The sequence below is a fragment of the Colobus angolensis genome, unplaced genomic scaffold (assembly GCF_000951035.1).
Source record: "Colobus angolensis palliatus isolate OR3802 unplaced genomic scaffold, Cang.pa_1.0 Scaffold262, whole genome shotgun sequence".
NCBI classification, from domain to species: Eukaryota; Metazoa; Chordata; class Mammalia; order Primates; family Cercopithecidae; genus Colobus; species Colobus angolensis.
Window position 1 is genome coordinate 4,162,668 of NW_012115844.1, and position 15,057 is coordinate 4,177,724.

A 15,057-nucleotide genomic window follows, 5' to 3' on the forward strand; every position below is an offset into this window, starting at 1 on the left:
GGTTTGAGCTCAGAAAATTTAGCTGTTGCAAATTTGTGAAGGGATAACGATATTCCTGTTTCTGTTAATTTCTGATAACAGGGAATGTTAAAAAGCCAGTTAACATTACTTGTGAGTCAAACAACATTAATTGTCATTGAAATGATTTTACTACCACAGAGTAAGTTCTAGACATCACTGTTTCACCTTTAATTTTATGTTAAATTCATTTCAACACATTATCAATATTACCACTGCAAAAACTAATTTCTAAATCCATTCAATGTTATATAGTAGTGGTTGAGGGTAGATTTTCTTGTTCAAAAGATTTTTAATCTTGGCCCTGAACTCAAAACAAAGGTAGTAAAACTTTAAGCCATTGAACTGTTGTGTAATAGAAAAATTCAAAATATTCAGGTTTTATTGCTGACAAAAATAAAAATAAAATAAAATAAAATAAAATAAAAACAGCAACAACAACACAGGCCTGAAGATACAATGGTTAAGTCCATTAGAGCAGGTGAAGTTCACTGTTGACATTACGCATTCAATAACACATTAAAGGTTCAAATTTTTTTTTACAAAGTACATATTGATTAATAATACAAAGAATTGCCATAGGGTTTAGATATTTACATTTTCATGAGCTGTATAAATTTGTCCAAGTTAACTCTTTTCTACTTCACATGCAATTTTTACCATAAAGCGTAACCAAACTTAGCAGATTCCAATTAACTTTCACTGAATTAGTGTTTTCACTACTTCCTTGAAAATATCCTCACCTGCAGTTTTCCATGCAGCTAATGATAAAGGTGAATTCTTCAGTTCTTAAAACTCATCACTGATGAGTTTATTTTCTCAAATAAACAACAACTAGTAAACAATATTGGTAGCATCTGTAGACTCATCAAGAGCCAAGAAAACCAGTGAAATGCATTTGCAGAGCTTCTTAACTAGCTACTGATGTCACTCCCAGCATCATCTCTTCCATCCACTATCCTCTCCAGAGCCTATCAATCCGAAGTTTATTCTCTCTGGATACATTCCTTCTACTGCTGCCATCAAACACAATTTAATTAACTCATGATTGGTAAGTGTTTTGTGTTGCTTGGTTAACAAATAAGGCACTCAAAAATTTACTTCGGTTGAAACTTCATTTTCATTTGTTATTTTTGTGAAGAACATTTGTTGTTATAAGCTACTCAGTTTCAAATGTTCTTATTTTTCTAACTGCTGCTTTCCTGTGAGTTCATTGGGAATTTGATGAGTGCTTGGTCTGATAATGTTGATGTATATTGTACTTTTTAGCACAAATATGGCATCACTACATAAGAAACACAATGTTTTGACAGCTAATTTAATGGTAAAATAATCCACACTCCACTGTGCCTTAAAAAGGCAATGTTCAGAGTCCACTTTTCCTTTCGTATTTTGAGAAGATGAGTGTGCTCTGGGAGTTAAGTAAAATAATATGGAGATGCACATGGAACTCAAAACTCTGTGGAGGTATAATTGTATCACTGACATTAACTGTGGGCAAACGGGAGTGTGAATCAATGAAGCACTACATACGGTCTTTCTTCCAGCTACTCAGCTCTGTCTTGTATGAAAACAATCATAGACAATATGCAAATAAATAAACATGGTTGTTTTCCAATAAACTTTATGTATGGATGCTGAAATTTGAGTGTCATATAATTTTCATTTATTATATGAAACATAATTATTTCATATAGTATTTTATTATTTTAATAATAATAATTGTGGCTATTTTAGTAAAATTACAAGAATATTATTATTCTTTTCATTTTTTTAACTAGTAGAAAACGTAAAAATCATTCTCAGTTCATGAAACACAATAAAAATAGAGGGCAGATGGATTTGGCCCATGGATTTGTCACCCTGATCTAGGACTGTCTTTCTGCCTTCTTTAGCATTCTTTCTTTTGTTCTTTCATTCTTTCTTTAATTTCACCCTTGTTTCTCTCTCCCTCCCTTCCTTCCTTTGTTCATTTCTTTCTCCTTTCTTTCTTTTGCATTGTTTTGGGAGTATCTTCATTATTTTTTTCTTTTCATTTAGAAATGATCTCAAACTAACATATACAGTATAATAAACATTTTTTCTCTCAAAATAGGTTGCTGGGATGGTGCTCCATTATCGCTGAATATTTTATTCTATCAAGAAGGATATTCTCCAAATAGCCACAACACAAACATTCAAATTAAGAAATTAACACTGGGCAGAGGTGGGGAGGTCGCTTGAGGTCAGCAGCTCCAGACCAGCCTGGGCAACAGAGTAAGTTCCCTATACCTACAAAAACTAATAATAATAATTTTAAACAATTATCTGCATGTGGTGGCGTGGGCCTGTAGTCCTAGCTACTCAGAGGCTGAGGCAGGAGGATCTCTTGAATCCAGGAGGTTGAGGTTTCAGTGAGCTGTGATCACACCATTATACACCTGCCTAGGTGACTGAGCATGACCCTGCCTCTAAAAGAAAAAACAATTAACACTGATGCATTATTGCCATCTAACCCTCACATACCACCATTCAAATGCTCCCCGTGGTCCTTTAGAGCAAAAGTACTCATTTCATAATAAAGGGTTGCATTCATTTGTCATGTCTTGTTCGTCTCTTTCAATCCATAAGACTTTTTCAGTCTTGGCTGGACTTTCATAACCTTGACACTTTTTAAATTGATGCATAATATGCATTTTTATGGGGTACAGGTGATATTTTGTTACTGCATAGAATGTGTAATGGTAGATCAGTTTATTTAGGATGACCATCCCCTCAAGCATTTACCATGTTGATGTGCTGAGATTTCAAATCCTCACTTCTGGCTATATTGAAGTATATAACACATTGTAGCTAACTATAGTCACCTCATTCTGCCATCAAAGGCTAGAACTCATTCCTTCTGTCTAACTATATGTTTTTAGCCATTAACGCACCTCTTTTCCTTCCGCCTCCCTCCCGACACACCGTTCACGTTCTTTCCAGGCCCTGGTATCTATCATTCTACTATCTGCCTCCATGAGACGATGAAACTGGACGTCACTATGTTAAGTGAAATAAGCCAGAAGCAGAAAGACAAACATCCCATGCACTCAACCTTCCCACTTTTGAAGATCCAAGGCCAGCTGTTTTGTACAATGTATTTCGTTTTGGGTTTGTTTGGGTTTTCTTCATGATTTGGGTTACATATTTCTGTCAAGAATATCAAAGAACTGGTGTTATGTTCCTACTGCCTCTTTTCAGAGGAAACTCTTTCCATTTTTCCCTTTCATCAGGACATTTTTAAAAAGAATTCTTGATTCACTCAGTTTCTGCCATGCTTTGTCACTATGAAGTCACAGCTTTACCCTCGGAAATCAAAAATAATATTTCGGGGAGTTACTTTGAGACTGTTCCATTTCTTATCAAACTTTTAAATTACTGTGTACTTTTGGTTTCCTAGGTAATCCAATGGGTTATAATCCCTTACTGTCACTATTATTTTGATGTTCCAGTTTTCCCTGATATGCCCAGTGGGATCCCCTTCAACTTGGTTTCTGTGTCCCTTGATAAGTCCTCATCATTCACTGAGTACTTCCCGACTTTGTCACATAAGCTGTCTCTGACTTATCTTCTACTTTCCTTGCTCCAGTCCTGGAATCAGATATTTTCCAACAAGCAGTGGTTACTTTCCATTGAAAATTGGCCTTTAGAAGCCAAAATCTGGGTGCTAGGTGTGGTTATTGTTAATGAACAGGCCCTCCCAGGGGAAATGCCTCCCAGGCCCTCTCAGTGGATGGTGCTAAGGAACGTATACGAATGTGTTCCCACACACACATTAACGTCTACTTTCTATCTATATTTAAACCCATAAGTTCAATACAAAAATTCCTATTCTGGTACAGCACCACAAGGTTCACCTTAGTCTTTCTTTCCTTGTTTGCAGTTCCTTCTCCAACAGGAAGCTGTCTCCCATTACCCTTAATAAATGTACCTATTTAATCAGTCTTCTCATGGGAACTGATATTGTGGTCACTGCCCTTACCTGGCACAGGGCTCATCTCATCATCAAAACTTCGTAGAGTACCTGCCGTGTCCCATTCAATGTACTAGGCATTTGAAGATTGATAGCAAATAAATGCAGCCTGTATGTTTTTAGGAAAGACTGCCACCTATCCCCTCAAAAGCAAACAAACTAAGACTAGTTCAATTCAGAAAGTATACTCTAAAGGTGTAAGGCTTGTGGGGCCACCAGAGCTTATAATAAGGAAATGTGACCTGGGCTCTGAGGCCAGATGTCCTTAAAAAGCGGGGATTTTAGTAAAATCGAATAAAGTCCTGCTGGACCTCACAGAGAAAGGGGCAGACAGAGTGAGAGAAGTCTGTAAGAAAAGCAGCAGCCAGATAGATAATGTAGAACCTTTGGGACATAGGAATTTGTGCAGTGGTATCAAATGGGAAAGGAAGGGAAAGAGAGCGGAGGGGAGAGGAGGGGAGGGGATGGGAGGGGAGGGAAGGGAAGGGGAGGAGAAGAGATGGGAGGGGAGGGGAGAGGAGCGAAGGGAAGAGAGATCATCCTTTGTATGTGGGTTTGATTATATTGTGATTAAATTTGCATCTTCAAAACATCCCTCTGTTTATAAGCCAGGAGTAAGGTTTGTATGAAGGGAGACGAGTTAAGGGAGAAATTGCAGTAACTCAAATAAAAGAAGAAGGTAGCCTGTCCTAGTGGGATAGTTGTAATGCTCAATAAATATTTTTTGCATTCGTGCATGCATGAATAATGAGTAGACTCACAATGCTCTTCCCCGACAATATTATTTTCCTTCTGTCAAACTCGGGCTCATTACTCACGAGGATTCATGTGCCATCTCTTCTGTGACTCTTTCAGTGCCATTCCCACATTGACCTATTCAGGTGGAAGGAACCACTACGGTCCTCACTGGGACTTCCATTTTCATATTTTGTTATAACACGAGCCACAAGGTGTAGAAAACTCTGTGTTTCCTCATCAATATTTACCACTAGACTTTGTTCTCTTTAAGGTTATAGCTAATATACCCAAATATAGCTGGGGCAGAGATGTTTTTATTTTCAGAATGAAGGATTATTTTGTGAAGCTCCTAAGGGCAAAGGATATTTTCGATTGTAAGTGAAGTGTCACAGACAAATGGAGAATGGTTAAAAAGTGATTATTTAGAAACCTATTTCTTAGTATGGATTCATCCCCTAATTTGTACCGTGACCTTGCCCTTGGAGGAGGTGATATCTTGCCTTTGGTGCACCTCAATTTTCTTATATGCAAAATAAAAAATAGCTATTAGCAAGTATTGAGTGAGTCCTTTGATCCAGGTACTTTTATCATGAAAGTGAATAGCCTGTTAAATCTTCTCAACAATCTTTGGAAGTAGATATAATGTTTTCTTCCCATCACAAGTGATGAAACAGGAGATTCAATAACTTGCCCATTGTTGCACAGCCACAAAGTGGTGGCATTAATGTAAATGTAGGCAGTATGCGACCAGAGTTGGTGTTTCGCAGCCATGCTGTTATTTGAGAATTGCAGTAACAATCTTTGAAGATCCTCTTTCTAATCTGGCATTCAGTATTGCACTGATGCCAATGACTAGAAGGCTGCTCTTACAGAGACAGAGGTCATCTGGCTAAGGATAGAACAGAACACATATCTACTGTGGATCACTGTTCACAGGGATAATTGTATTAGAGAGAGATAAAGGATTGTTTCACGTGCCATTATATTGCTGATGATCAGAATTGAGGGATGCACTGAAATAATAGGAATATGCGCAAAATGCACAGTTTGATTTCAGATGCTGAATCCAACACACCTGAAATTGACTTAGCAAAGAAGCATAATGAGACTAACACACTCAACAAAAGCAAGCATTTTTATAATGGTAGGTACAATAATTAAACTCAATAGTAAAATGAAAACAGAAATACACACACGAAAACTAAAGTCCGTTTGATGCTCATGTTAGGAATGTAAAGTACAGCCAAGGAGATTGTCAGACCCTTCAAGATGGTCCCACAGATAACGAATAATGTGGTGGTTGGTTTTTCATGATTTCTCATCCTCACTGTCAGCCGACAACTTGATAAATGGAATAATTCCAGGTTTATTAGCGTCAAAGCACATTTCGGTCTCCCGTGAGAGACAGGTAAAAAGCAACAGTGAGGCGAGGTGCTCTGAAAGGCTGCCAGTTGCTAATTGCAGGTGTGGGGAAGCCGCACAGGCTCAAGTGACAGGAAGCAAGGAGTGGTGCCGTGAAGCTGGCCATTTTCCGCCTTGAAGCCACCAGATTTCTGAAAGCCATCTCACACACCTCTGTCGCATAAAGCCATTCCCAAACTCAGGGGGATGATTTACTCCACAGGGGCTGCATCTTGGAGACTTTTGCACACAAAGTAAAATGGCTCCTGCCTGAGAAAGCACCCTTTTCTCCTAATTTGTTGGTTTTAGGAGAAAATGGAAAAGCTTGTATACGCACACTCAGAGGGAGTGTCAAGGAAACAAGCACACCAGGGGAAGGGAGGAAAGAAATCGCATTTATAAGCAGCATTTCACTCAAAGTTCCCGATAACTTCATAAACTGAACTTATTATTCTCCTCTTACAAACAAGGACCTAAGGTGTAGAAAATTTAAATGATTGACCAAGTCAATGCAATAAGAAGGCAAATAGCCAGCTCGGTTTCTCTGACCCCAAAGCCCATACTTGTTTCATAACATGATGCTGTTTTCCACTGAGATGTGTCAAAGACAAGCTTGCTTTCCGTTTTTACATAGGTCCTCATTGTGTGTGTTCAAACAATAATTATCTCTTGACTCAGATTTACAAACCAGTTTTTGTTCTCAAGCAGGGCCTGAGGGATTACTGCTTATTTCAGAATGCACTGTGTGGTAAAGGCTCTAAATCGTGAGAGACCAAGAAACAAAGATGGGACTGGACAGGTGGGATCCAGTTAGAGGACAGAAAAACAATGCTTATTCTTTTGGGTGTCCTTTTGGACATCAAATATGTGAGCGGTTGGGTCTTTTCATAGGGTTTTCTAGTCTCCTCCATCTTTCCTTCTCTGTCTTTTTTTTTTTTTTTTTGGAGATGGAGTCTCACTCTGTCGCCCAGGCTGGAGTGCAGTGATGCCATCTCGGCTCACTGCAACCTCTACCTCCTAGGTTCACATCTTTCCTTCTCTATAGTATGTAGTGAAGGTGTGAGAAAAATGTCCCATTAGATGAAGAGCTGAACTGGATGATCTCAGAGCTCCTCTGAAGATTACATACACTTAAGCAGAACTTCCCTAGGAAACGCATGGAGATTATTTCTTGAGAGAAAAGATTTTTACCAGCTTCTCTGCTAGTGCTGACCATAACTCTATACACTAGGCCTTGGGCTAAGTTGTTTATTATCAAGAGGAAGTGGATTAAGCAAAGAAGTTTATTTTCATGACAGCGGCATGAGAATATTTATATTTGCTGAAGTTCAAAGGACTGACTGCCTGGCATTTGTTTATCCTCTTCCTTTGAGGAAGCAGTTTTAATGTTGGCTGCAGGAAGAGAGGCTACTATGGACAGGTTCCTTTATCCAACATGTTACAGTGTTTTTGACTCAAGGACTTTGATCAGCACTGTGTACCCTTATTTGTCTTTAACTTTCTCTCCTCTTAGTAGGCTATGTGTCCTTTGAAAGAAAGAACTGTGAAGGTCTCTGGTCTTGCACAAACTCCTGACCCTTTAGCACTTCGTTCCTGTTTTAAACTCTGTTCTCAGAGTGTCTGAAGTGCAGTGGGAATGAGAGCCAGGACCTAGAGCAGCGGGATGCCTGACTCTTATAGGTGCACTGTTAATAAAGACGAATGGGATTGGGAGCAATGGCTCATGCCTATAATCCCAGTACTTTGGGAGGCCAAGGTGGGTGGATCACTTGAGGCCAGGAATTGGAGACCAGCCTGGCGAACATGGCAAAACCCTGTCTCTACTAAAAATACAAAAATTAGCCAGGCATGGTGGTGTGCATCTGTAATCCTAGCTACTTGGGAGGCTGAGGCATGAGAATCACTTGAACCTGAGAGATGAAGGTTGCAGTGAGCCAAGATTGTGCCACTGCACTCCTGCCTGGGCAACAAAGTGAGACTCTGTCTCAAACAAACAGACAAACAAAAATGAATGGGAAAGTCAGCTGGACAAATGGCTGCCAGGTGAAAGTGTAGGTGGTGCACAGATCAGACAGGGTGCCCAAGTCAGAGTGGTGAAAGAGAACCCCAGCCAGAGCCACGCAAAGGCCAGTCCACAAAGATAGAAATTCCCACATTAGCCCTGAGATGTGGGGATGTACATAGGTGCAAATCCATTGTATGCCCATTTGGTGTGACCTGAAGAGCCATTTCTTTCCAATTTTCTTTAAAGGCAAATGCCAATCTGTGTAGGCCACACCTTTTTTTTTTTTTTTAAGCAGGTTAAGGCCTTGCTGTCTGGTGACTGCTTATCAGAGAGGCAGGTGGGCTGGCTGTGTTTGGAGGGCTAGCTTGCCATTCTCTAATCTGCTTCTAGTCAGTGATCTTTAGGGAAAGTTGGGAAACCTGGGGCCAAGGTATCATAAACGTTGCTTAAATCAACCACCAGCCATTGCTATGCGAATTCTGGTCGTTTCTGGAGACACGAAGGCCTGCCAACTTTTTGAAGTGTGAGGCAAATGGCTTCTGTCTTATGAAAGCTTTGGTAATAACTCAAACTTCAGATAGAATCTCCCATTTTGTGACTACTTCACACAAATTCCCAAGGAAAACAGCATTTGAGAACTGCTACAGAGCTACAATGATTTATTTTCCTACTTTTGTCTCAGATTAGGTCCCCAAACAAACTTCTTCCTGCATTCAGTTGGAACCTCAAACTCTGTGTGTATAAGTATATATACATATACATATATATACACACACACATACACATACATGTATGTATATACACACACACACATATTTATATATATTGGTTTTTTGAAGTCAGACCCAGCTAGCTTCAAAGGTCAGCTTTGCTTTGTACCAACGGTACAACCCTGGAAAAATGGCTTTGCTTCTCTAAGCCTCAGTTTCCCTGTTGTCAAAGCTGAAATGATTTAAAAACCCATCTCAAAGTGCTATGATGAGGACTGAGTACGCTGGCACCTGCAGAGGTTCACTGTAGAGTAGATACAAGTCACTCTGCTGCTTTTACCTTCCCTCACCTTCTAGCTGGATGAGGTACACATTTATAGGATTCTAGAATACAGTTCTCGTCTCATTAACACTAACTCATTTTTCAACATCCAACTCTAAAGTTACTTTATTTGATTATTCAGTAGTTCTTTTCTACCCTTCCCCTGGGGAATGGAATGAATTGAATGGTCCTGTGTTTTGACTGCATTTTGCATCTGTTGTAATACTTACGCTGTTTGAGAATCACTCATTCGTAGGCTTGTCCATTTAACAAAGATTTATTCAGAATCTCTTATTTCCCAGAACCTGGGACTGTGCTAGTTGCTAGTGATACCATGAAAATAAGCTGTTCCTACCCTCATAGAACTCTTTCTTCCCTTGGACTTGAATAAGAACCACTCACTTGAATTACAATTATCCAAAGTAGTGTCTGAATTAAATTCCATCTAAAGACCAGCAGGTGATGGTGCTGCCATACTACACTGGAAGCACGAGGGAGTATGGTTGCAAATCAAGACCCGCATCTACCCCCCTTTCATAGCGAAACTTTGAGAGACCCCTCCTCAAGAGGGCGGACAGGGTCGGCAGAAGAATAGGGTGAAGTGTAAGGGGGAAGGGGACTCAGAGGGTGGGAGGGAATGTGACCTTCCTTCCCCAGAAGGGAAACATATATAACAAAGTGTCTGAAATATACTGTAATTGATCCCCTCAAAGAATGAAACCTGAAACACTCAATACAAGAAAAAATATATAAGGAGGGCCTGCAGGCTCTTCGATTAGACGGCATGGGTGTGGATCCCACCTGCTATGGACCGTTTGTGTCCCTCCAAGATGTGCATGTTGAAATCTTATCCTTCAGTGGGATGGTATTAGGAGGCGGGGCTCAGGAAGATAATTAGTTCATGAGGGTGGTGCTCACAGGAATGGAATCCGTGCTCTTATAAAAAGAAACAAAGAAAGATATTTTTCTCTCGGCCCACATGAGCATTAAACAAGAAAGCAGCCATGTAGTTTTACTCAAGCTCAGCAACTTTTAATTTTCTGTTCTGTTCATGGAGCTGCCATTGTATCCATCATGCAGACAAACAGCCACGATTCTCTCTCTCCACTGTGCCAGTCCTGCTGCTTACCCCTCGCCAGGTAAACCCTGGATCCCTGCCCCCAATCAGTCCACAGTTTCTTCCCTAGCTATGCCATCTGTATCCTACTGCATTAAGCCACCACACAATCCCTTCTGACTGCTCACTATTAGGGGTCACCATCCAGACTGCTGCAGTCACATCTAGAATGTATCCTCCTATGTCTGGCTTCGAACATTCCCAATCAATCATTGTCAAACTGCTGTAAACCTGCAGTGTGTCTCCAATGCCTTCTTAGTGTGGCATTCAAGGCTCTATACTCTTGTCTCTTTTTGCTCTTTCTCCACAAGTATCTGCTTTCCACAGAATTGAAAATCCTAGATAAAAAGTTTGGCGCAGTGAAATCCTCATACACTGGGAGGAAAACCTGGATTTTAGTATTGGCTTTACCAGTAATTTCTAATAAATGTGATCATGGGCAAGTTATTTAAACTTGCTGAACCATAGTGGATTTATTTTTTGTTTTATTTACTTTTTAATCTAAAGCAGAGGTAAGCAAACTATGGCCCTTGAGCCATCCAGCCTGCTGCCTACTTGTGTAAGTACAGTTGTTTTTGGAACACAGATATATCTATTCATCTACTTTTTTGTCTATGGCTGTTTTTGCATTACAACATCAGAGTTGGGTAGTTACGACAGAAACTGTCTGTTCCACAGAGGCTAAAATGTTTACTGTGTGGCCCTTTACTGAAAAAGCGTGCCAACTTCTGATAGATAAAATGATAGCTGATATTTCAGTATGTTTTAATACTTTGTGATTGCAAGTAACTAACTACATTATGTATATACAAATTCATGTAATATAAACACTAGTGAAATACTAAGCTGTTTAATTCCTTGTGTATTGCCATTTACATGGTAGGGGAGTTCAGACGGGTCGCTTCGTGTCTTTTCTTCTCTATGTCTTCATTTTTTGAATGATGCTACCTCTTATTACATCTTATGATGTCTAAAAGCAAAAATACTTGAAAAAATATCTAATGACATCCCTGGCACAAGATAGGTATCTAACAAGTGGCACTTTTCCTTCCTTGAATCTTCTTAGCTAGTTAATGATAAGCTGTAAGTAGAAAAGGAACACAATGTCTTTCTTTTTTAACAGGTCTTAAGATAAACTCCCACCACTTCCACATGAATAGCCAATAGCCGAACACGGCTTTGACATCTACATGAAAACATGTCATACTTCTGCACGTGTCCCGCTCTCCTCCCTTCCCATTACCCTGCCTCATCATGCATGAAGTAGACAAATACAATATGCTTGCATAATTACAGGTCTTACAAATAGGCTCCTTGGGCCAGGTGCTGCTATCCAGTGTGTAGGATGATGACATTCTAGAGATGCACCAATAGGATCAGAACTTTTTAGGGCAGGAAAAAAAGCAGATTATCCTCTCAGCATCTTGTTTGCCTCTGACACAATTTTGGAAAGAGGATCTTCCCACCACATTTTATAAAGTATCCATCCCAAGGAGTAAATGAGGAAGCCATGACAATGTGCTGCTCAGTCATTTGTTTGGGGCAGAAGTAGCTAAATGACAGCATTGGCTGGTATACCTTTGGCTCCTCTATCATGTGTGTGCTGAGGCCAGGCTTTCCCAGAACTGCTCACAGCCAATGACTGGGGCAAATAGAGTAGAGACTGTAGTTCTGGCTCGTGGAATGTGGGATGCCTCCAATGGCGACACTGGCTGGACGACTTGCCATTTGCCTTGGCAAAGCATTCATAGACCAGTGCTACAATCTGAGACTCCTTCTATGCAGTCTTCTTCCTGCTCCCTCTCTCATGACAGGTGCCAGACCTGCCTCACCGTCTGAACGCTCTCCCTGCCCTTCTGATTTACTTCCCTTTACCCCTTCACAAGTGTTTCAAACAATAAATCTCACAGTCCTGTCTCAAGTTCCATCTCTCAGGGAACATGAACTAACCTGCAAACCAGGAATGATCTGAGAAAGTAGCTGGTGAGATGGGGATTGGTTACTGTCTGTGTCACTGACTGGCTGGCTATGACATGCCATCCTTACAGATATGTGGGCACAGATAGTCCCTAGCACAATATGGCAGCCTAGTTCCTGAATATTTCATTGGTAGTGTTTTAGGACAATATCTTGATGGAGGGACCCCACTTGCAAATGTGATGTTGCAGGTATTGGGAACATATGGCACACACCATGTTCATAAGAAGGGTAGAATCAGCTGGTAATAGTTAAGCTGTATAAATGCCCTACTGAGGGATTAAAATATATTATAAAAGAGGAGAGTTAAAGACTAAGTGTAGAGCCAAAGGAGCACTTAGATGGTGTATAGAGAGACTCTTATTTTCTGCAATAGAAAAGCAGATTCAGGACTTGACAGAGCCACACAGTTCCATACACAGTTAAATGCCCAGCCAAGTCGGGTCTGTTATGCTACGCTTAGGGCCTTGGAAGCAAAAACCTTGGTCCCTGAAACGTGGAATAGAACATGTAAGTGGAAATCTTAAAGATCTGAGGTTCAAAATCCTCTGGACCCTCACAGCATAAGATTCACTTGTCATTTTCTAGAACAGCTAGCATTTCTGCTGGGCTAGACTATGCTGCATAGACCTCAAGGCAGGTGTCTCCTACCTGCAGTGGATTCCCCCATTCCCTTCCCCTGCTGCCTGATTGATAACTAGGTTTAGTCAACTGGGAGGTGCTCAGTCTGACATGGGAGGAGAGAGAGCACATGCCAAGGCAGCTATAAGAATTACCCTGCATGCACCAGCAGGAGTCCGACGGATGCTGCTGGGGTTATATTTGGAGAATACTTCAACAGAAGGCCCGAACTGAAGCCTGGATAGGTATAAAGTTTTGAATTGGTGGCACATTTTTAGGATGTGGTGTTTAACCCCCTGGCAAGGACCCCAGGGGATTTGGCACAAATGTAACTAAGATGGCCCAAGTTAAGCAAAGCGGAAATGTTAGTTGCCTTGGAGGGTGGTGGAAGAAGAAATAAAGGGGCTGGGGGGATTGACATGCTGAATCAATATATTATATGAGGCCACACGACCCACCAGATGTTATATTCCAGAGGAAATCAGGGAGAGCACCATTTGCTAAGGACATCAAGGACACAGTGCTAAGAACTTCACTAAGACATCGAGCGCTGGCTCCCCTCTGTAGGCTAAGACTGAGAGCTGGAGGGGTGATCTTAGCTGGGCTTGTTAATGTCCTGGGGACAATGGAGCCTTGCAGTAAGAGACACAGGTGGTAGCATTTGCTAGCCAGAAGCCAGGGAATGTGATTACCGTAAAGATGATCAAGGTCATAGTGACAACCAAGGGGATGTGATCTGCCATTGTGGGAATAGTTAATAGAATATGATGTGCCTTGGAGTAAAATAGATAGGCAGTTAACAAGAATGCTATTGGTATCTATATGCAAATAACAACCACAAAAAAGCAAGAATGGGGGAGGAGGAGATGGAAGCAGTCACTCTAATAAAATGCCATGATGCCTGGCTCAGTCCCAGGCCCTGAGACCAACTTTAAAACCAGGCCATGGAGTGAAGAGGTAATCGATATGCTAGCAACAAGGACTCTGCAGCACTGCAGCCAGTATATCCTGTAGTATTTCTCCAGTCCCCTCCCAAGGTACCTATAGCCATCTGTAGGGAGATTGTGTCCTGGGGGAAGGGGAACACCCACACATTTCAGGGACTACTGGACACAAGTCTAAACTGCCCCAGCTAGTGGAGGGACTTGGGAACCCACATGGAGAAGTGGGTTTGTGCTTCACCAGGATGTACTTCTGTGGCTGTGGAGGTCCCCTGCTGGATCTGCCTCCAGGAGCACCAGCTGCAGGAGTGTGGGTGACCGACAGGCCACCCAGCTGCAGCCGCTGTGAATGCTGAGACCAAGTTCCCTTCGGACTCATCCCTGCCAATGACTGATGTGACAGTGATGCTGGTTCTGGCCCATTTGTCCTCGTGCGGGACACTTCTGAGGACCTTCCACTCAGGGGCTTGCATCCGCTGGACTGACTTTCTCAAACCCCTGTCCAGTGGCCGGAGTCTCTTCCCACCGAATCCTTCCTTCCCATTTCCTTTCACAAATACGTGACCATCACTGTGGTCTGACGGCTCTCCCCACTTACTGGTGATCCCTCGCCCTTTGTCGCTCACAAATCTCCCCCAGTAAATCCCTTCTGTATGCAATTCTGCCTTGGCATCTGCCCCTCCATGGATTCAAACCGACACACTGAGTAATCAGATAAATGGAGCTAGCAATCATTTATTCAGTCCTTAATCCATTCAGAAAATATTTAACGATCCCCTTTTTGTACCAGGTACTATGCTGAGGATACAGAGTTTAACAAGTTAGTGTCCCTGTCCCTTCAGGAAAAATCGACTAAGTAAATATTATCTGGTCTATTCTGAGTAACATGCACAGTAGCAGCGGTTTAGCAGACAAGCAGCTTCCACACACTCAGAGGAGGTGGAGGAGAAGAAAGAATAACTAGACCCTTCCCAAAGGAGCACTTAAGAAGACAAGTCACAAAATCAGGGGCTTGGCAATACTCTACATACAAAGACTGGAATGACATTTAACCACATTAAGAAATGTGTTAAGATTAGGGAGGATTTGGTTCAGTCAATTGCCTCAGGTCTTTTCAGAAATGTTCTTCGTGATGAGCAGGAAGTTTAGTTCTGGGTGGGGGCGGGGGGGGGAACCGGTTTACCAAACATATTAAAGATTTGCATCCATCACC